Consider the following 21,359-nt stretch of genomic DNA (forward strand, 5'->3'; position numbering starts at 1 on the left):
CACTTGTTTTTTGTTTTGGCTTTTTTGCTAGCTTCACTAAATTCTAAAACGGATCTACCATTATGACTCTCCAGGTCATTACGAGTTCATAGACACCAAACATGTGTAGGTTATTTTTTATCTAAGTGGTGAAAAAAATGCCAAACTTTGCTTAAAAAAATAAATAAATAAAATTCCGAGACCCATAGCGTCTCCATTTTTTGTAATGTAGAGTTGGATGAGGGCTTATTTATTGCGCGCCGAACTGTCGTTTTTAGTGATACCATTTTGGTGCAGATACGTTCTTTTGATTGCCCGTTATTGCATTTAGCAGTCGAGTTGATCCTTTTTTCTATTTTTCGGGTGATTCTGAACGCGGCGATACCTAATATGTGTATGTATTATTTTTTTTATTTTATTTTGAATGGGACAAAAGGGGGGTGATTTAAACTTTTTTTTAAATTTTTGTTTATTATATTTTTAAACATTTAGGAGGCTAGAAGCTGGCACAACTCGATCAGCTCTACTACATACAGGCGATGAGCAGATCACTGGGTGGTGCTCATAGCAATTCGGCACTGACAACCATAGAGGTCTCCAGGAGACCTCTGGTTGTCATGCCGATGCACTGGTGACCCGCAATCACGTGTATTTATATTCATCTCTGTAGTGGTTGGGCAACCAGTGCAACAACTGGCACATGGTAGAGGCATTGGTGTAGCGATTGGAAACTAATATGATCCTGGCTGCTGCATTAAGGATGGATTAGAGAGGGGAGAATTTAGTAAGAGGGAGATAGATTAGTGGAGAGTTGCTAAAGTTCAGACGAGAATCAATAAGGGCAAGAATAAGAGTTTTTGCAGAGTCAATGGTAAGAAAAGGATGAATTCTAGAGATGTTTTGAGGTGTAGGTGACATGAGCATGTGAGCAATCCGATGTAGGAGTGTGTGAATGAATGGAGGGTTGTATCAAATATGACTCCAAGACATCGAGCAGGTTTCTGGAGAATAATGGTAGAATCACACTCTGAAATGGCAATATTGGGTATATATAGGTTAGTAGAGAGAGGACACGCAAGGAGTTCAGTTTTTGACAGATTCCGTTTTAGATAGAGAGAGGACATAATGTTATAGACAGTGGAAAGACCATCACTGGTATTTTGTAGTGATGCAGGCGTAATGTCAGGAGACTGTGTATAATTAGGTGTCATCAGCATAAATATGATGCTGAAAACCAAACCTGCTCATTGTTTGTCAAATAGGGGCATTATATAAGGGTATGTGCACACACTGCAGATTCACCTGCGGGTTTTTTCCTGCGGAACCGCAGGTAAAGTGACCTGCGGTTTTGCTGCGGTTTGGCCTGCAGTTTTGCCCTGCGGTTTCACACCTCTACTATGTTAAAGGTGTGAAACCGCAGCAAAACCGCCTAAGGTCATGTGCACACGCTGCGGATTCTGCTGCGGTTTCACACCTTTAACATAGTAGAGGTGTGAAACCGCAGGGCAAAACCGCAGGTCACTTAACCTGCGGTTTTACCTGCGGTTCCGCATGAAAAAACCTGCAGGTGAATCTGCAGTGTGTGCACATACCCTAAGGGGAAGAGGATGGAACCTAGAACTGAGCCCTGAGGAACCCCGACGGTAAGAGTAGAGGAAGAGGAACCATCAAAAAATTCAATTAAGGAGCTGTCAGAGATAGGAGAACCAAAAGAGAGCAGTATTCTTTAGGCCAGTAGAATGAAGCATAGTGAGGAGGAGCTGGTGACATGGTGTTAAATGCTGCAGAGAAATCCAGGCGAGTCAGAAAGGAGTAGTGACCCATTAGATTTAGCTTTTAGATAGAGACTGTAGTAAGGGCAGTTGCAATAGTGTAAGGAGCGGAAACCAGATTGAAAAGGGTCAAGAACAGCGTTATCTGAGAGATAGTGGATCGCTGATTTTGTGACGCCACACCGATCTCGCCAGCAATATCGCTGTGTGTGACATGTATCAGCGACTGCGCCCCCCGCGCGGCTCTTAGATACCCGCTGTTTACATTGGAAATCGGCTTCCTCACTGGTCCTGATCGCTGGTGGGTCTGTCTATGTGACAGCACACCAGCGATCAGCTATCTATGTCCCAGCGATCCCATCCATGTTGGCTCGTTGGTGGGATCGCTGGGACATTGAAGCGTGTAACGGGGCCTTTAGAGATAGGTCTGTAATTATCAACGAAGTTCTGGTTGAGGGATGGTTTTGTTTTTTTTTTAAATTAATAGGTGTATGCTGGAATGTTTAAAGGAGGAAGGAAAGATACCAGATTTGAGAAAGAGGTTAAATTTTTTATCTACGGGAGTGGTGACAGCCGGAGAAAGGGACTGAAGATGGTGTGATGAATTGGGGTCACTGGTACAGGTAGTAACGCGAGAGAAAAGAACCCTGGTAACTTTTTGTTACATGACTGGTAAATAGACAGATATTGAGCTAGATGAAGAGCATTAGGGAAGAGAATGCATGAGATAAGGAGAAAATGTCCTGTCTGATATGATCAATTTTTACTTTGAAATAATTGGCCAGATCATGAGGGCTGATGTTGGTGATTGGGGCCTGCACTCTTGGACTGAGGAGAGAATGAAAAGTGTCTTTGTTTAAGATGGTTGGATAGGGAGATGAGTGTGGTGAAGTAGGCTTGTTTGGAGAGGTGAAGGGCAGAGTTGTATGTTTTTAAGCATAAGCTTTTATAATGGAGGAAGTCTTTGGCCAGATAGGATTTTCTTCACAGATGTTCGGTGCACCTGGAGCACTGCTGTAGAAGACGTGTTTGCAGCATGTGCTAGGGTTGCCACTGCCTGTACCAATTTGTTTTATGTGTAGGAGGTGCAGCTTCGATCATTTGGTCAATAGCTAAGCCTTCAATAATAGGGAATTATTCATTTAGCCGACAGCTATCTCTTCGTAGTCTCCTATACATAGGAACACTCAGCCTATTTTCTTTATGACAGTGGCTTGTCTCGAAATCTGAGATTCCTTATCCTTCTCTCCCCCATTCATGAATCACTGAAGAGTTAGGAGGCCCCCCCCATACAGTGTTGGACAGTTATCTGTGGGTTCTGCTGACTTTTTTGTCTGGAGGCCTTTAGGCTATGTGCACACGTTGCGGATTCTGCTGCAGATCCGCAGCGTTTCTGGCCCTGCAGGTCCGCAGCAGTTTCTGCTGCGTTGTACAGTACCATTGTTTTCAATGGTAATACCAAAAACGCTGTGCACATGCTGCGGATTTTTCCGCGTTTATTTGCTGCTGGTTACAAACCACAGCATGTCAATTCTTTGTGCGGATTCCGCTGCGGTTTCACACCTTCACCATTGTGAGGTGTGAAACCGCAGGGCTAAACCGCAGGCTAATCCGCAGGTATTTTGAGCTGCGGATTTTTCAAAATCCGCAGCACTTCCAACTACGTGTGCACATAGCCTAAGGCTTCATTGTTCCCCACTTTAATATATGTACAGTATAGCAGGTTAGCAAGAAGATTGTTGACTGCAGAAGCTGCCTGTGCAAGATTTGTTTAATTGTTTAATTATGACCTATTACAAAGTTGATTTACATTAACACTAATAAGTTAAATGTCAAGAAATTGAAAATGTAGGCCATGTACCACGAGAAGCATCTGCACGTGCAGCCAAGAAATGAATGCGTGGGTAGTATTTTTGTTTATCTATATTACCGTGCCAAGACCTATTTGTATGTTGCCAATAAGCCTTTCAGTACAAAAAAAGGGAAAGAGCATTTTTTTTTTTTTTTTGCAAACTACTGCCAAAACTGTACCTAGTTGGGAAGCTATCAGCACGTATTCTTCATTATTTGCATACAGAGTGTAGTAAAATAATGCTAAGCGGTCAGTTATCTAATGTGTGCTGTCTGCAGTGGTATGACCTACATCCAAAAAAGTGGGTTGCTTTGGATGATTATCACACTTTTTCCATCTAGATCATTGACTAAGCGCTGATCTTTACTGTCCAATCATCAGATCCTGTTAAGGGATGTCTGCATAAATAGTAGTTTTTTTATAGTGTTCCTTCACCCACTGTGTTTTGGTGGTCTGAAGTATAAGTAAATCTTAGCTGCACAATATGCTCTGACTCGTCTGCCTTAAAAGAAACTTGGATTTTGTGTTGCAAGAATAAAAACCACAAAAATAGACTAACGAAGAGGAAAGTTCTCATTGACTCTAAGGCTATGTGCATACAATGTGGACTTATTGCGGATCCGCAGCGTTTTTTTTTTCTGCGCGGAATTGCACCAAAAACTCAAAGGATTCCTAAAGCACGGTAAATCAATGATAATCCAGAATTGTTGTGCACATGATGTGGATAATTCTGTCCTGATTCGCAGTGTTTTATTTTCCACAGCATGTCAGTTCTTTTTGCCGATCTGCAGCATTTTTCACACATTGACTTTCATTGAGGCACTCAAATCTGCAACAAAAATGCAGGTGTAAAAGGGTTTGTGGATTTAGTGCGGATTTTATGCAGATTTGGTGCCAAAAATGCAGGAGATTTGGTAAAGGACATGAGGTCATAAAGTGGAAGAGTGTGTGGGTGGAGAATCTAGAATAGAGCCTGTCTTGTTTGAAGCACATCAACAATGGAGGTTAGACTTGAAAATGACATCGTTTTTTTTTTTTTAAGTAATAAAACTTTATTTAGCTAATAAATCCGCCGACCATTCCACATACAAATCCGCATGAAATCCGCACGAAAATGCGAGGAATTTCCACTGCGTTTTTTGCCAAGAGATGCAGAAACCGCGCAGAAATTTCCGCAATCCAATCCGCAACATGCGCATATAACCTAAGGGTATATGCACACGCTGCAGATTTTGCTGTGGATCCGGCCCTGCGGATCCGCAGCAGTTTCTGCTGCGTTGTACAGTACCATTATAATCTATGAAAAAAACGCTGTGCACATGCTGCGGATTTTTCTGCGCGGATTTCCTGCGGTTTCAAATCCGCAGCATGACAATTGTTTGTGCGGAATCCGCAGCGGTTTCACACCTGCTCCAATGTAGAGGTGTGAAACCGCAGGGCTAAACCGCAGGCTAATCCGCAGGTAAACTGCAGGTCTTTTGACCTGCGGATTTATCTGCGGATTTTGCAAAATCCGCGCGGAAAAATCTGCAGGCCAATCCGCAGCATGTGCACATAGCCTAAGTGTTTTAAATTTAGGAAGGTATTCGGTAGGCTTCATTAACATAAGTAATTCAGGCACTCTAGATTATTACAATCTCCATTTTCTAATCTATGCATTCACTTAAGAAAATAAAAACAAAAAGAAAAATATTGCTGCCAGCCGCTTGTGTTTGCCCATAGAAGGGCTGAGTATGTCAGCACTAAACATCCTTCGGTACCGAAAGGGTATGTGTGCACGTTAAGTATTTGTTGCAGATATTTCTACGTCAAAAAACATGTCTCTTGGCAGGAAAAATGCTGCATAGATAACACTCCTGCGTGCGTTTTTGATGGTTTTTTTCTATTCTTTACAGCAGGGGAAAAATGCTGCAAAAAACGCTGAAAGAATTCAAATACTGCAGATTTGAAATTGCTTCAAATCTGCAAGGAAAAAATAAGCACTGTGCATGAGATTTCAGAATTCTTATTCCCTTTGTAAAATGCTGTGTTTTTTACACAACAAATAGGCTTGGGGAAAAATGGCATGTGTGAATGTGCCCTACGAGTTTGTACCGGCCGTGGCTGAAAACTGATCATATACAAGGCAAACAGGATCATGGGGTGCATTAAAAGAGGTCTGGATACAAATGATGAGAGCATTATACTGCCTCTGTACAAATCTCTGGTTAGACCGCACATGGAGTACTGTGTACAGTTTTGGGCATCGGTGCTCAGGAAATATATAATGGAACTAGAGCGGGTACAAAGGAGGGCAACAATATTAATAAAGGGGATGGGGGAACTACAATACCCAGAGGGATTAGCAAAATTAGGTTTATTTAGTCTAGAAAAAAGACGACTGAGGGGCGATCTAATAACCATGTATAAGTATATAAGGGGACAATACAAATATCTCTCCGAGGATCTGTTTATACCAAGGAAGGTGACGGTCACGAGGGCATTCTCTGCGTCTGGAGGAGAAAAGGTTTTTTCACCAACATAGAATTGGATTCTTTACTGTTAGGGCAGTGAGAATCTGGAATTCCCTGCCTGAGGAGGTGGTGATGGCGAACTCAGTCGATGGGTTCAAGAGAGGCCTGGATGTCTTCCTGGAGCGTAACATTATTGTATCTTACAGTTATTGTTAGGTTCTTTAGAAGGACGTAGATCTTGGGATTTATTCTGACAGAATTTTATAGGCTGAACTGGATGGGCTAATGTCTTTTTTCAGCCTTACTAACTATGTTACTATGTTACTAATAATATCAGCCCACAATGTGAATAAACTGGCAGATCAGAAGTATAGTATATAAAAGTCTAAACCAGTTTGGGCCTGATTCATCAGAGCTTTTATGATGATGTAAAATTTTGGCTTAAGTTGAAGCGCCTCCTAAATTTTGTGACCTTTTTGGCTTTCTTGCACCATATTCGTCCAGCTTTGACAAAGATGGAGTAGCTGTGACAGGGAGTAACATCAAATTCATGATGAGTAGCAGTGTTCCTTAAGCCCCAAATCGTACTCCAGTACCTGACTGGAGTAAAATTTGTGGCGAGTTGCACGCCATTTGTCAGGCAATGCTTGTGCCTCTTAATGAATCTGGAGTGTCTGACTCCAGCACACGTATCCCTCATCAATATCCGTGTGAAAAACACTATTCTTGATGAATCTGGTGCTATGTGTCTGCTCAACGTGTCAAATGATTGGCACGAAGTGTCACTTTATGCTATATAAACACCTAGTTTCAACTGTTGATGGATGAACAATCCAATTTGCTGTTGACTTATTTTTGAGTATTGAAGGGTATTATTGACCATCTTTTTTGGTATAACAAAGCAACATCTCCTAAACTTAGCTATGAATCAGATGAAAGTTGGTCGAAGTGGTTAAAAATGCCTGTCACGCCGAGGCAGTCGGAATGGGGATAGTGAACCAACTGGACCACAGAGTATACTGTGGAAGCTGAACCCTAGGAACCAGCCCAACAAGGACATAAGATAATTTGCAAGACTTTATTGGTGACTACAAACAGGTAGATCCACATGGAAAACCCCCTGGACTGAGACACCAAATTCCTCTGAGGGAGCACCGGCGAGCAAACCCCAATACAGGGACTGTGCCGATACAACCAAAGAGACTCGAGTGGAACGGTTCCAAGACCAGCGGATCAAATCCGAGAGGGATAGAGATACACCGAAGAAGGAAAGGGAAGGTCCTGGGAACCGGAGGGGGAGTACCAGATGATCCGGAGAGTCCGAAGACAGATGATGGACAAATGGGACACAACTAGAAGAAAACATGGCGTGTTAATGAAAGAAAGACAAAGATAAAGACCACACGAGCAAGAGCTGGTCTGCGACGTGAGGACGGCAACAGAATAAGACACAAAATTGCCCAGGCACCTCCCAAAGAAAGTGAGGACCTGAAATACACCCAGAACGCAACGTGATTGGCTGAGAGGACATTTCAGGAAATAAGATGCACTGGCCCTTTAAATGCCTTGATAGCGGATCACGCCCTATGCACGCTCTTTTGCAACCAGGAAGCGAGGGAGTGGAGGAGGCACGCTGGACAGACACTGTAGCATGAGGGAGTGTTGCGGGAGTGGGGACTGGATGAGCAGAACTTTGGAGACGAGGGGGACGCCTCCGGGCAGGCAGGAAACGGAAACGGGACCCGCCGGACGGAGCGCTACAATACCATCCTAGTAGCTGTGTCCTCATCCTTGGCTTCCTAACTGATACACCACTTTTTTGTATCTAGTGAGTGAATCATATAACTCCATTTAAAAATCTGACTGAAGATAATTGGCACATCTACACCTTCATACCCTCATGCTTCTAATGATTGTCAGATTTCAACTCCGTAAGTTGAACCAATCCACTATGGTGGGCAATTTCTACTTATCCTCTCTCATCCCTACTGCCTGGTACTCTGACTCAATTTTGTATATGGCAGCAGTGCTCTTAGACCTTAATTATGAGGATCCCATACTCTTGTCTTGTAACATGAACTTACTGTGTCATTTGAAAATGTCAAATCATGATTGCAGAAACAGACAAGGCCGTGTGTAAGCCTACATCATAGCAGAATTGTCCGCCCTGGCATCCAGGTGTGTGCTAAGCAGAAGTTAGTCACGTTCCAGGCAATCTAATTGGGATTTGTCTGAGGTTGTTGAAAGCAAAGAACTTTAATTTAGCTTTTTATCTCCAACTGAGGGAATTGAATTTGTGCTGAGATATAAATACCTATTACCCATTTGCTGCTGTTATATAGAAAGGTTAGGGGTTAGGTGGGGTCAAGCCCGGTTCAAGACAAATTAGGGACCTGGGCAAAATTCAAAGTGGGGCCCCCAATGCTGAAATTTGCCCCATCACGAGTCCGTATAAAACTCGTACTTGTTACACCGGTACCAATCAGTGTGTTGTGCATGTGCCATCTGTGTTTTTCCAATATGGGAAATGAAATTAAAAAGCTTCTCGTATACTTTCAATGCTAAACACATACAGCACGTGGACGGCATGTTTTCACAGACTCATAGAATTGTATTATCCCTTGTCATCCGTGTTGTCGGGAAAACACAGACGTGTAGCACCATAGGTTAAAAAAGGTACATGCGGCATCCATGAAAAGTCACACGGATGCCACACGAGCATGTGAAGGGGCCCATACAGCCAAAGAATGGAAGACATTAGAGAATTGCCGTCTCTTTGTACATCCTACCTTACAAACAGCAGAATAAACAGTGATGTAAAAAAGTCCTAATATGTCCCCCAAACTACCCTGCTAAATCCCCTCTGGCTTCAGTGCTGATGCTCCGGTGTCCCTGATGGCTATTATCTCTGATCACAAGATCACTGCACCCAAGTGGGAAGACTGCCATAGACCTCTGGAGCATCAGTGCAGGACCAGGGAATTTATCATTTCCCGGTAAATCCGTTTTACTGTCTCCTTCACCATTATCTAGTAAAATGTAAGCTTGCAAAGGCAGGGTCCTCTTGCCTCTGTACCAGTCTGTCATTGTTAGTTTGATCACCGTAATTTACACTTGTACCGTATTTTTCTATGTAACCCTTTCTCATGTACAACATCAATGAATCAATGGTGCTGTAAAAAGAAATACAGTAATAGTAATATCCTGAAGACCGCCATGCACCAGGCAGGGATGTAACAGTAGTAGTCTTTGATTTTATACTCCAAAGGATTTAGTATGCAGTACAAAAAAAAAAAATATTTATTTAAATGGAAGTCAATGGCGAGGACATATACTCCTGATACATCTAACAGATTTCATATATGCATACTCCTGGCCACATTCCAACTAGACTGTTTCCGGCCTCGTTTTAGATGCTTCCATTGAGCAAGGCCGCACCCATCTAGTCGGAATGTAGCTGGAAGTATGCATATTGCGTACTTGCGGTCACATGACCACCGATCCCAGCACCAGAGAATCCTCACAGCACGCAGAACTCGGGTGTATCCACGTGTGTTCATTGAACCGTATAGATTTACTGCGTCAAATACATTATATTGGTGACATTTTTGTTGCGGTGTTGTAATGTTTGCACTAAAGAAATTGACATTCTGTGGTCTGGTAAGGCCTGTTTCACACTTCCGTTTTTGTGTCCGCCAAACGGATCCGTTTCCGTTTTTTTGACGGAAACTGATGCAAACGGATCCGTTTTTAAAAAACGGATCCGTTTTTTTGACGGATCCGCGGTAACCACTAATGGAAGTCTATGGGACAAAAAAACGGATCCTGCAAAAAAATGGCGGATCCGTTTTTTTACGGAAACCAACGGATTTTGACGGATTTGAAAAAACGGAAGTGTGAAACAGGCCTTAGACATGCTGCATGTCAGTCTCCACAGATGTCTGTGGACGCATAGTGGACATGGGATGATCCACTATGATGATCCACTATGATGGAACATCTGGCCGCTGTGTTTGAAGCTGCATAAGTACGCAACATCAAACCCGCTGCAACTCCGGATCGTGTGCACATACCCTTAGGGTAAGTGCACACGTTGCGGATTTGGCAAAATCCGCAGGTCAAAAGTTTATCTGCAGATTATCCTGCGGTTTTCCCCTGCGGTTTGACACCTGGACAATGGAGCAGGTGTAAAACCACTGCGGATTCCGCACAAAGACTTGACATGCTGCGGATTTAAAACCGCAGCAAATCCGCCCATAAAAATCAGCAGCAGTGCACAGCGTTTATTTTCCATTGAATATAAAGGTACTGTACACCGCAGCAGAATTCGCAACATGTGCACATACCCTTACTGTTCTAACAAAGTGGATGCGATTTATAGAAGTCTCATGCCCACTCTGCTTCACCCCCCTCCAGCATTGTGAAGCCTGTAACACGCCATTTCTCTTGCATGTACTTTTTTTTTTTTTTTTTTTATGTGCGGATTTTCATTATAGAATTGCATTAGATGTGGAAAGTCTGCAGTTTACATGCTTTAAAATAAATAAATAAAATCTGTACATGTCTTAAATAAAGCTGCTTGATACAGTAATGACATTAAAAAAGCAATGAAATAAACGCAAGTGCCGTAACCTATTTTTACCTAAGTTTGTAGAAAATTTGCAACATCAAAAACTCACTAAATACTCATTGTGAAAATGTAGCCATGGCAGATTTATTGCAGAAATTCCTGTGCATGTCCTGTTCACTGAAATGAGGTATGCAGAAGAGCATGTGGTTCCCAGGAAACTTGTTCATCAAATCTGTCATGTGTGAATATACACTAAACCTGCAATGTGTAAGATTGGTTGCTGTATTGGCTTTCCGTCTCACACACTAAAGGCTATTTTGTTTAATTTAATTTTTTTATTTTATTTTTGGCTTAAAGCTTAATTCCAGGCAGCAATATTGTAAAATTATCTCTTGGGGCTACATCTTGCTGTTGGTGGAGTTGTAGCTAATCACTGTTTGTTAAAATGAAGAAACTCCTCCTCTTCCCCCCCACACACCCTCATTTCATCTTTGATAGAAATCAAAGTTTGCTTCAGACATGTGTTGGATATTTAGTAACCATAGCTACACCATTTCTGTCAAGACTTATCAAATAGTGACATTGTTTGGAAGTTATTTTTCCTCCCTCCTTCATAACCATCTTAATCTGACATTACCATGTTTCCATGCCATTTTTTTCCTTTGTAGCCGTCACTGTCCTAATGCCTCTGCCTATGTAGCCATGGCCTAAGGTTAGACAAATAAAAATGTAAAGGTCTGGAAAAATTAAAATATGAAATGCCGCAGACCGTTTTTGTCCCATTGATATCCTCTGCCTTTACTCATTCTCTTTACTCATACCATCACAATGTAGTAAGTATTTGTGAAGGAAATGATAGATGGTTTTCCAACAATTTTAAAAATATGTGAAAATTATGACGTATTCAGCCCCTCTGCGTCAAAATTTTGTAGGACCACCTTTTTCTGAAATTATTGCTGCAAGTCTGTTTGGGTATGTCTCTACCAGCGTATCTGAAATTGTTGCCCATTTTTCTTTGAAAATTAGCACTAGCTCCGTGGGATTGGCTGATGAGTGTCTGTGATCAGCAATTTTCAAGTCTTGCCACAGATTCTCATTTCGTTTGAACTTTTACTGGGCCATTCACACATGAATATGCTTTGATCTAAACCATTCCAGTGTGGCTCTGGCAGTATGTTTAGGGTAGTTTTCCTGCTTCCCTGTGCATCTTGAAGAAAAGCCTCCCCGCAGCATGAAGCTACCACCACCATGTTTGATGATGGGAATGATATTTTCAGGGCGATGTGCAGTTAGTTTTCTACTATACAGTGTTTTCCATTTAATCCAAAAAATTCCATTTTGGTCTCATCTGATTAGAGCATCTTCTTCAACATGCTAGATGTATTCCCTACATGGCTTTTTGCCAACATGACTGCTTATGGTTACTAAAAAAAAAACAAAACAACTTACTTTCCACTCTTTTCCATAAAGGCCATATTTGTGAAGTGTACGACTAAGGGCTCACTCGCACAAGCGATGATTCTCTCACCGAGAAAATTGGATTGATTATGGTGATGACACTCTAATCCTTGTTTGATCAGAATGTCAATTTACTATGATATACTTCACTCAGCTGAGAAAATTGGATCACAGGTGGGGAGAAGATGAAGAACTTAATTTCTTCATATTGTGCAGTCCGATGTTCTATATGCACCCTTGGACTTGGGTGGGTGCGCGTGATCCCATTTGCAGAGCCACACTTAGCAGGTTGTGATTCGTTCAACAGACCGATTCGGACTGTTGAAGAAAAAATGCAGATCTTCACTGCCCTCATAGTGTAATATCGGTCCAAGTACTATCCGATTTAAAACATTGGATAGCACTCGTCCGAGTTACATGCTCATGTGAGCGAGCCATAGTAGATCTCTGCAACTCCTCCAGGGTGACCATGGGCTCTTGGCTGCTTCTCTAATTAGTGCTCTCTTTGCTTGGGATGTCACTTTAGGCAGACAGCCATGTCTTTCTAGGTTTGCAGTTGTGCGATACTCCCTTCCATTTTTGAATGATGGATTGAACAGTGCTCTGTGAGATGCTCAGAGCTTGGGCTATTTTTTTATGACCTAACCCTTCTTTTACTTTTCTCGACCACCTCCTCCCTGATCGGTGTGCTCCTTGGTTTTCATGATGCTGTTTATCTCTAATCTTCCCACCAAACTTCTGAGGCTTCTACAGAACAGCTGTGGTTATAATGAGATCAAATTACACTCAGCTGAACTCAATTTACTAATTGTGACTTCTGTAAGCTAATGGTCACTCAGGATTTTATTTGGGGGTATCGGACTACAGAGTTTTTGAATACAAATGCACATCGCAATTTTCAGATTTATATTTTTAAAATATTAAACATGTAACATTTAACACTTCTTCATCCTTTACACTTCACATATTCACACATACTTGCTACAAATTCACACATACTTTATACTTTGGTATATCAGAAATTCCAAATAACGTAAAAAAAAAATTGGGTGTAATGTGAAAAAATGTGGAAAAGTTCGTATGAATACTTTTAAAGGTTTTTTGTATGTTAGATGTTAATGACACCCACATGATCTTTTTATTGAAAGCAACTTTTCATATGTACTGAGCTGTGGAAGATAATGATACATTAAAATAAAAAATTAATAGCACCAGTGTTTGTGATTAGCTTGACTTTTTTATGAGGTTTTTCATCAATTAGTAGATCATATTGGCAAATCAGACTGATGGTGATCTAACAACCAAATTCTGGAAAAAAAACTTTTGTTTTATGCATGGTTACTAGACTTTACCTGCATATTAAATTTCTTTTGTTTTCAGATTAGTTAAAAGGGTTTTCTGGGAATTACAGCTATTTTGGTTATGGCGGTACACTACTATAAAATATCAAAACAATCAGTCTATTACTAAATCTTATGCTTTCTGCTGTTCACTTTTCTGAAGTGGCTATGCTACCAATGTTGCCGCTGCAGTCAGTGATTGACCTTTAGTGGTTGTGTTGAGGGTGAGCGGTTATTAATGATTGTTTGTTTATATAGTGTTTACTGCCTTTAGCCAAATTTTATAAATTCCATAAAACCCCTTTTATACTTGTTTTATTTTAATTAAACCTTTATTTTCTGTGGAACATGCTACAAATCTTGAACACTGTAGGTTCTCTGGCACAATACACTTTTCCATTGCAAAGACTATTTAGGGTTTTGAGCGATTCCAGACTAAATTTTAACTTTTGAGATCTTTTCTTGTGGTTTGTAGGCCTCTTCATTGTGATCTTATATAAAAGGGAACCTACACCCTGGAAAGATGCTTCTTCCTAGCTGATATAGTGATAATCTGCAAGGAAATGGCATTAAAGGGCCTCCATCAACACAGGATGGCTGTTCAAGCCAATACAGGTGCTCGGTGCTTCATGGTGGAGACAATCCTTCAAATACACTTTCCCACCTGCTTGGTTTCCTTCTACACCCTGGCTGTATGAAACCAGAGCTGTCAATCAAAGAGAGGGGAGGAGATTGAGGGAAAACAAGCAGGTAGAAAGGTGTATTTAAATGATTGGCCACGCCATCAAGCATTCAGCAGCGGGATTTAGTTTGAACAGTCATCCTCTGTTGACAGTGTACCTTTTTAAGTGCACTTTCCCAGCTGCTTGTTTTCCATTTATCTCTGCCCTTCTCTGGCTCTATCAAGGCAGCATTGTCCATTAAAGAGGAGGCATATAATCACACCCACAGGCTATCAACCCTTAGAAAAAGCTTAGGTGAAACGGTGTGGTCAGGGTGGTAGCCTGTTACACAGATAGACGAGGCACTGGTCACTTTGTAAGTATATCTTTTAGGCAATCCATGGAAACTTCTTTGTTTCATTGTCACTTCTATTGACATCCATTGTAAAATTGATAGCATGGATTTCTAGCCTTACATATAAAATAGCATTACTTGTTATTATATCTAATTGAAACAGTCTTGCCCAGATCATTAGTAGTTTGCTTCCAAAAAATCCATACTACACTTACAAGCACTTGTACTTTGTAACTTTTTTAACCATTGATTTTCTAACCATAGTTTCTTCCACATATGGGTGACATTTTCTATTCATTTGGTGTGTCTTGGGTAACCTAGTCTCATATGGACTTATTGTCATTTTGCCTCCATGATATATGCTAAGTTATGCCTAGGTATTTTGTCTTTTGTAACACGCTACTTGTTGTTTTCTTGCTTTAACTGTAGGTGTAATTATTAATATATGCTCTATTATTTATTTATTTTTTTTTAAACTTTGCAATTAAACCTCCTTTTCCCAGAGTTGATAGCCTGTGGGTGTGTTTTTATATCTGATCTCTTGGTGGCGTTTTGCTTTTACACCTTTGACAGATTGTGTAATGTAATGAAAGAGAAGGGCAGCGGTAGAGCTAGAGGAAAACAAGCAGGTGGGAAAGTGTGGTTAAATGTTTGGCCATGATGCGCCACTTTGGTTGAATAGTTATTCTGTGCAGACAATGTCCTTTTTAAAGTCATCCTGTGATTTCAAAGACACACCGCTCGATGCTTCATTGCCTGGGCCAATAATTTTAAATACACCTGCTTGTTTTCTCTCGATCTCCACCCCCCTCTTCTTTGACAGCTCTGGATTTATAGGGCCAGAGAAGGGTGGAGATAGAGGGGAAATCAAACAGGTGGGAAGGTGTATTTAATTGTTTGGCCCTGTAGTGAAGCACTGAGCTCCTGTTCTTGGTTTGAACAGTCATTCTGTGTTGACAGAGTCCCTTTAAATTATGCTAGCCTGGTGTTCTAAAAGCGCAGCTAAACTTCTATTCTCCTTGCAGTTGCACTCTTCCAATTGTCAGGGTGGTACATAGAGCTGTAATGGTCACTGCTCGCTACACAGTGAGCATGCTGCAATCATTCTCCCTGCACTTAGGGTCCCGTCACATTTAGCGATGCACCAGTGATCCCGACCACGATACGACCCGGTCAGGATCGCTGGTGCATAGCTAAATAGTAGCTTCTGAGCTGCCAAACAGGCAGATCTCGCCAGCGACGCAGCAGCGGCCGTTACTTACCTGTCAAACGCGGCGATGAAGACGTCCACGCGTCGCTCGTCAGCGCGATCAGGAAACCCAGCAGGAAGCCGCCGCCGAGAAACTGCCCAGGATGTTCTCGCGCGATCAGCGATAGCCAGCGGGGAGCCGGTCGGAGGTAAGTGTCATACATATAGCGATATCGCTAGCAATATCGCTGCTGCGTCACAAAATCGGTGACGCTTAAGCGATATCGCTAGCGATCTTGCTTAGTGTGACGGCGCCTTTAGACTGACAGCCTGCTCAGCAGCCTGTGTGTGCAGACTTGGCTGTTGGTGTACCGAGGAGTGATTACATCATTCACTGGACAATCAGCAATAACTGTTACAGCTCCCTGCATTATCCCAAAGACTTTAAGCAAGCAGGAGTGAGAAAAAGAATCTTCCTTTTTTTGCACGTTTATTAATTTACCTTGCAGATATATACCGTACACGGCTTTTTTCTCTGCAGAAAATGCACTTTGCCTTGATTATTATGGCCGGTAGAGCAGCTCACTGCTTTGAGGAAAGTCCCGGGCTTTTATAAGACTTGTAAATGTGAGTAAAGCTGGGGTAAATACCAGCAGTGTGGACTCTGCTCATTCCAAAATTTCACTTCATTTTTTCCCAGTAAAGCAGTCCAACTCTGAGCTAGAAAAGCGATGAACACTTCTATTTATCCTGCAGTTATTACCAGACACAGTAGTTACATTATTCCTCCGCACGGAGAATAGCTTCCTATGTGCTCTGGACATTGAGTGGTCCACGATAACTATTTTGACTTTAGCCTCAGTTTTTCTAACGCTCTGTAGTATTTGGGCATAATCCAGTAAGACTGGGTAGTAATGAGCTTGATTTTGATTAGTATTTCTGGAAATCTTTGTTTCATGATTATAGTTAACATATTAGAAATTAGATGAAGTACGTAGAACATAGCGTAGGCTTGCTGGGTGAGATTTATAAATTCTGTGTTCCACATAATGGAAAAGCTAGATGAGAAAGAAGCTGCTAAAAATCAATAACACTGAAATAAAAATGTTGCATTTAGTCTGTGATTGGTAATATTTGAACATGCTGTCTTATAGAATACTGTAAATGTTAGATGACTCTCTCCCACACTCCACCCCCACCACCCCCCTTTTTGTGTTTTTTTTTTTTTGGTCATTTTATGTGCCACCTAAGGCATTCTAATGGTATGTGCACACAATGTGTTTTTCAGGCGTATTCTGCTTTAAAAGCCGCATGAAAAAGTGCTAATTGAACTCTCAAAACAAAGAACATATGCATTTTGATGTAAAAACGACTTGCTGCTCAGTCTTTTACCTACTTCAAGCCTCCAAAGACAACAAGAAGCTAAAAGAAAGGAGTTGCCGAATGGAACTGCGTTGAGATGCTCTATACTTTATAATAGAAATCAATGGGAAGCTGTCCAGGCTTCTTTCTGATAGTTTTGCTTGCAAAACTGTTATTGGTTTCTTCATTGCTGAAATAAACTTATATAAACAAGAAGAAGTAAATAAAACCGCTTTGCACAAAAATGCTGAAAAAAAACCTACTGACTGCCAAAAATGACAAAAGAGCGATCGGAGAGACAACTAAAAAGAAACACTTTAGGAAACGCTGGTGTTTTTTAAATTTTTCCTTAAGTGTTTTCCTGTTGAAAAAGTTGTCAGGTTCGCCTACCCGTATGACAGTGTGCACACACCCTTAGCGTGCTGCGCTCTTCCGGCATTTCTTAGGGTATGTGCACATGTTGCGGATTCTGCTGCGGATTTGGCTAAATCCGCAGGTAAAATGACCTGCGTTTTACCTGCGGATTTAGTGCTGATTAGCCTGCGGATTCCCCCTGCGTTTTGACACCTGGGGATTTCTATAATGGAGCATGTGTCAAACCGCTGTGGATTCTGCACAAAGAATTGACATGCTGCGGATTTCAATTCGCAGCTAAACCACGTGGAAAAATCTGCAGCATGTGCACAGCGTTGTTCGTTTTCCACTGACTTTAAAGGTACTGTACAACTCAGCAGAATCTGCTGCGGATCCGCAGGGCCAAATCCGCTGGTGATCAGCAGCAGAATCTGCAACGTGTGCACACACCCTTACAGGAATATAACTCTCTTGAATTCTCATAACTTTTTGTATTTCTATGAAATTAATTTCCAAAAGGCACTCCACTATGAATAAGATCCCGAAGGCTTCAGATTAACTTCTGCAGCTCCAAGTCCATCCATCTACATGGAACGTTCTGAAATAGCTAGCTGAAGAGGTTTCAGGAAAATGCATAATTTTCAGTAATGGTTGCTGCTCAGTCTCCCACTCTAAAAATAGACTTTAACCTCATGCCACTTTCCCATTCTTTATAGATGTTCTTCATCTGTGCTGTTAAAAGAGCCAAGAATGATGCATTGACAGGATGAGGCATTTTCATTCCTTTGTGCAGAAAAAGCTTTCATTTGAAATTTATGGGTCAGTGTTTGCAAACTAAACGCTGGTATTCAGTATGTGCGGAGAAAATGTCATCCTGCATTGAAGAGAGGCAGGAAAAGTTTGTATGCTGAAAGTGAGCAGATGAGAGGGCTTGTAAAAATTCTTTATACAAATTGCTTTCTGCCAGAAGCATGAGGAAACTATCCCGACATGTTGATCGACCACTTTAGCGGCAAACAAACATTATTCACTTTCTCCAGTTGTTAAGGCACAAGCACGCTTTCTTTCTTGCGTGATAAGCAGTTGGCGAATCAAATGTAGGTGTCTTTATAAAGGGTCTTGGCAATGTGTCACATGGCAGGAATTCCTGAATAAAATGACATCTGTGTGGTCCTCTTCTCAGTATCTCCGTACGATGAATCTTGGGTGTAAAGGAAATTGTGCAGTTAGTGGAACCACTGCTAGAATGTCTCCAACATATACATTAATTTGCCCTTAGACTTTATTAGCCAAACTTTAGCCAAAAGTATGTTCTTTTTGCATAGATTTTTCCAAAATTAATTTGTCCAGCTATAATGAAAAGCTCTTGGATGGATATATGTATATATTATATTTTATAAATGGGAGACACATGCAAATTTATAGCTTTAATTAGGCTCAGTATTCATCCATCTGAAAAGGATCCAGGAGCAAGCTGTTATCGTAGAAGGACTAAAAAGTTGTGCAGACACAATTTTTTTTTTTTTTTTTTTTTTTTTTGGTATTGCTAATAACTGATTGCAACTGGATCCGTTTTATTAACCTTGACGTTTATGGAAATAGATCCGTTAAATAGCCATCACTTTTTCTTCCACGTGAAACTGATCCATTTTTTTGCGCAATCGTCACTTTCAAATGGATGATTACTTGGCAGTTCACATGACCAGTAGTCATTTGTTTGAAACTGATCCAATAAGCAAAAAATGGATCCGTTTCGAATGGCTGAAAAAAAAAACAGAAGACTATGTAAAGGATCTATTTTACATTAATTTCAATGTAAAAAAAAAGCAACAAAAACCCCTGATCCAGTTGTAGTAATTTATTGTCCTGGTAAGATAAAAGATTGCTGCCAGATCCATTTCAAACGGATTATTACTGGACATATGAACTTGGCGTAACATATGTCGGCGTATTACCAGTCAGTGAAAAAGCAGAAATCGCAACAGGATGACATTAGCACTGAATTGGATCTGACATATTACTGACAAACGTTTATAGTTCAGAGTAAGACTGGAAGAGCATAAATTAATATGCATGTTATACTATATCAAAATATTGCAGTAATACACTAAATAATTATATATATTTACCGGGAAATACCATTTGCTTGGAATTTTGACTCTCATGGGAAAGAGAAAAGAATTCTAGAAACTAGTGAGCTTTTTTAGACCTTAAGATTTTGTTACTCAAAACACATGTGGTGGGAGTGCTGTGATCTATTAACCATGTGTAGCTCTCAGGGTTGTAACTGTAAATCTGCCTGAAATGTTTCTATATCAGCAGCAGGGCTTGTACAGCATAGGAAATGTAAACACTTGCTTGAGTTTGCAGCAGTCTTCATTACGTCCATCATTTTCGTTTAATTGTCTTTGCGGATCTCAACGTCTGGCTGTAAAGCATGCCCACCTACCAGGGACAATTAACATGTGCACTAAGATGTTCTTATGGATGCGGTATTCAGCCGCTTCGTGGAACGTGACCTATAATGTTGGTGCAATTTCGTACACATTGTCACATTTTTAAAATCATGCGTCTTTGCAGCTTCTATGATGTAGAAATACTTGGCACTCGTGTAGGTGTGTTCAAGAACCTGTTAGCAGTGGACACTGCAGGCGCTCACACAGCGCGCTTCCACGCAGATCTCTTCTATCCAGATGACTGATGAAGGTCAAGTATTGACCGAAACGTCTCATTTTTCTGGAATTTCTTCATTCAATGAATAAGTTGTTGAACACATCTATGTGAGTGCCAAGTATTTCTACATCACATTTGACGGATTTGGTTATCCTACTTGTGCACCCCCAGAATAATAATAATAATAATAATATTAATAATAATAAATTTTATTTTTATAGCGCCGACATATTCCGCAGCACTTTACATTTCAGAGGGGATTTGTACAGACAATAGACATTACAGCATAACAATAATCACATACAGTAGATTATAACACATACCAAGAGGAAAGAGGGCCCTGCTCGCAAGCTTACAGTCTATGAGGAAAGAGGGAGACACGAAAGGTGGGTGGTAACAGTTACCCTGAATTGTATGGACCAGTCATAATGTTAAGTGTGTAACAGTACAGACACAGAGGGCTAATGGAGGCATAAAGCATGTGGGAACATGATGCGGGGAACCTGGTTATGGTAAAACTTTTGGCTCTGCCACACAGGGATAGATTAGGTTAATGTGTTGGGGTGGTAGGCCAGTCTGAATAAATGCGTTTTCAGGACACGCTTAAAATTGTGGGGATTGGGGACTAATCGTATTGACCTGGGAAGTGCATTCCAAAGAATTGGTGCGGCACGTGTAAAGTCTTGGAGACGGGAGTGGGAGGTTCTGACTATTGAGGATGCTAATCTCAGGTCATCAGCAGAACGGAGGGCGCGGGTAGGGTGGTATACTGATACAAGGGAGGAGATGTAGGGTGGTGCTGAGCCATGGAGGGCTTTGTGAGTGAGGGTAATAAGTTTATACTGAATTCTGGAGTGGATGGGTAGCCAGTGTAATGACTGGCACAAGGTAGAGGCATCAGTGTAACGATTGGTGAGGAATATGATCCTGGCTGCAGCATTCAAGACAGATTGGAGGGGGGAGAGTTTGGTAAGAGGGAGACCGATTAGAAGAGAGTTACAATAGTCAAGACGAGAATGAATAAGAGAAACAGTAAGAGTTTTTGCAGAGTCAAAGGTAAGAAAAGGTCGAATTCTAGAAATGTTTTTGAGGTGCAGATGACAAGAGCGAGCCAGTGATCGAATGTGGGGGGCAAAGGAAAGCTCGGAATCAAGTATGACCCCAAGACAGCGGGCCTGTTGCTGGGGAGTAATAGTGGAACCACACACAGAAATGGCAATGTCGGGTATAGGTACATTAGTAGAGGGAGGAAACACCAGGAGTTCAGTCTTTGACAGGTTCAGTTTCAGATATAGTGAGGACATGATATTAGACACAGCGTTTAGACAATCGCCGGTGTT

General features: G+C 41.3%; 1 protein-coding gene across 12 annotated transcripts in view; it reads left to right on the forward strand.

Moving 5' to 3' along the window:
- The window catches only part of ARVCF (ARVCF delta catenin family member), a 281,584-nt gene that overhangs the window by 133,683 nt on the left and 126,542 nt on the right, over nucleotides 1-21,359 (forward strand). The gene's annotated exons all lie outside the window — the stretch shown is intronic.

This window comes from Dendrobates tinctorius, unplaced genomic scaffold (assembly GCF_039654945.1).
Source record: "Dendrobates tinctorius isolate UK_male_01 unplaced genomic scaffold, ASM3965494v1 ptg000265l, whole genome shotgun sequence".
Lineage (NCBI taxonomy): Eukaryota > Metazoa > Chordata > Amphibia > Anura > Dendrobatidae > Dendrobates > Dendrobates tinctorius.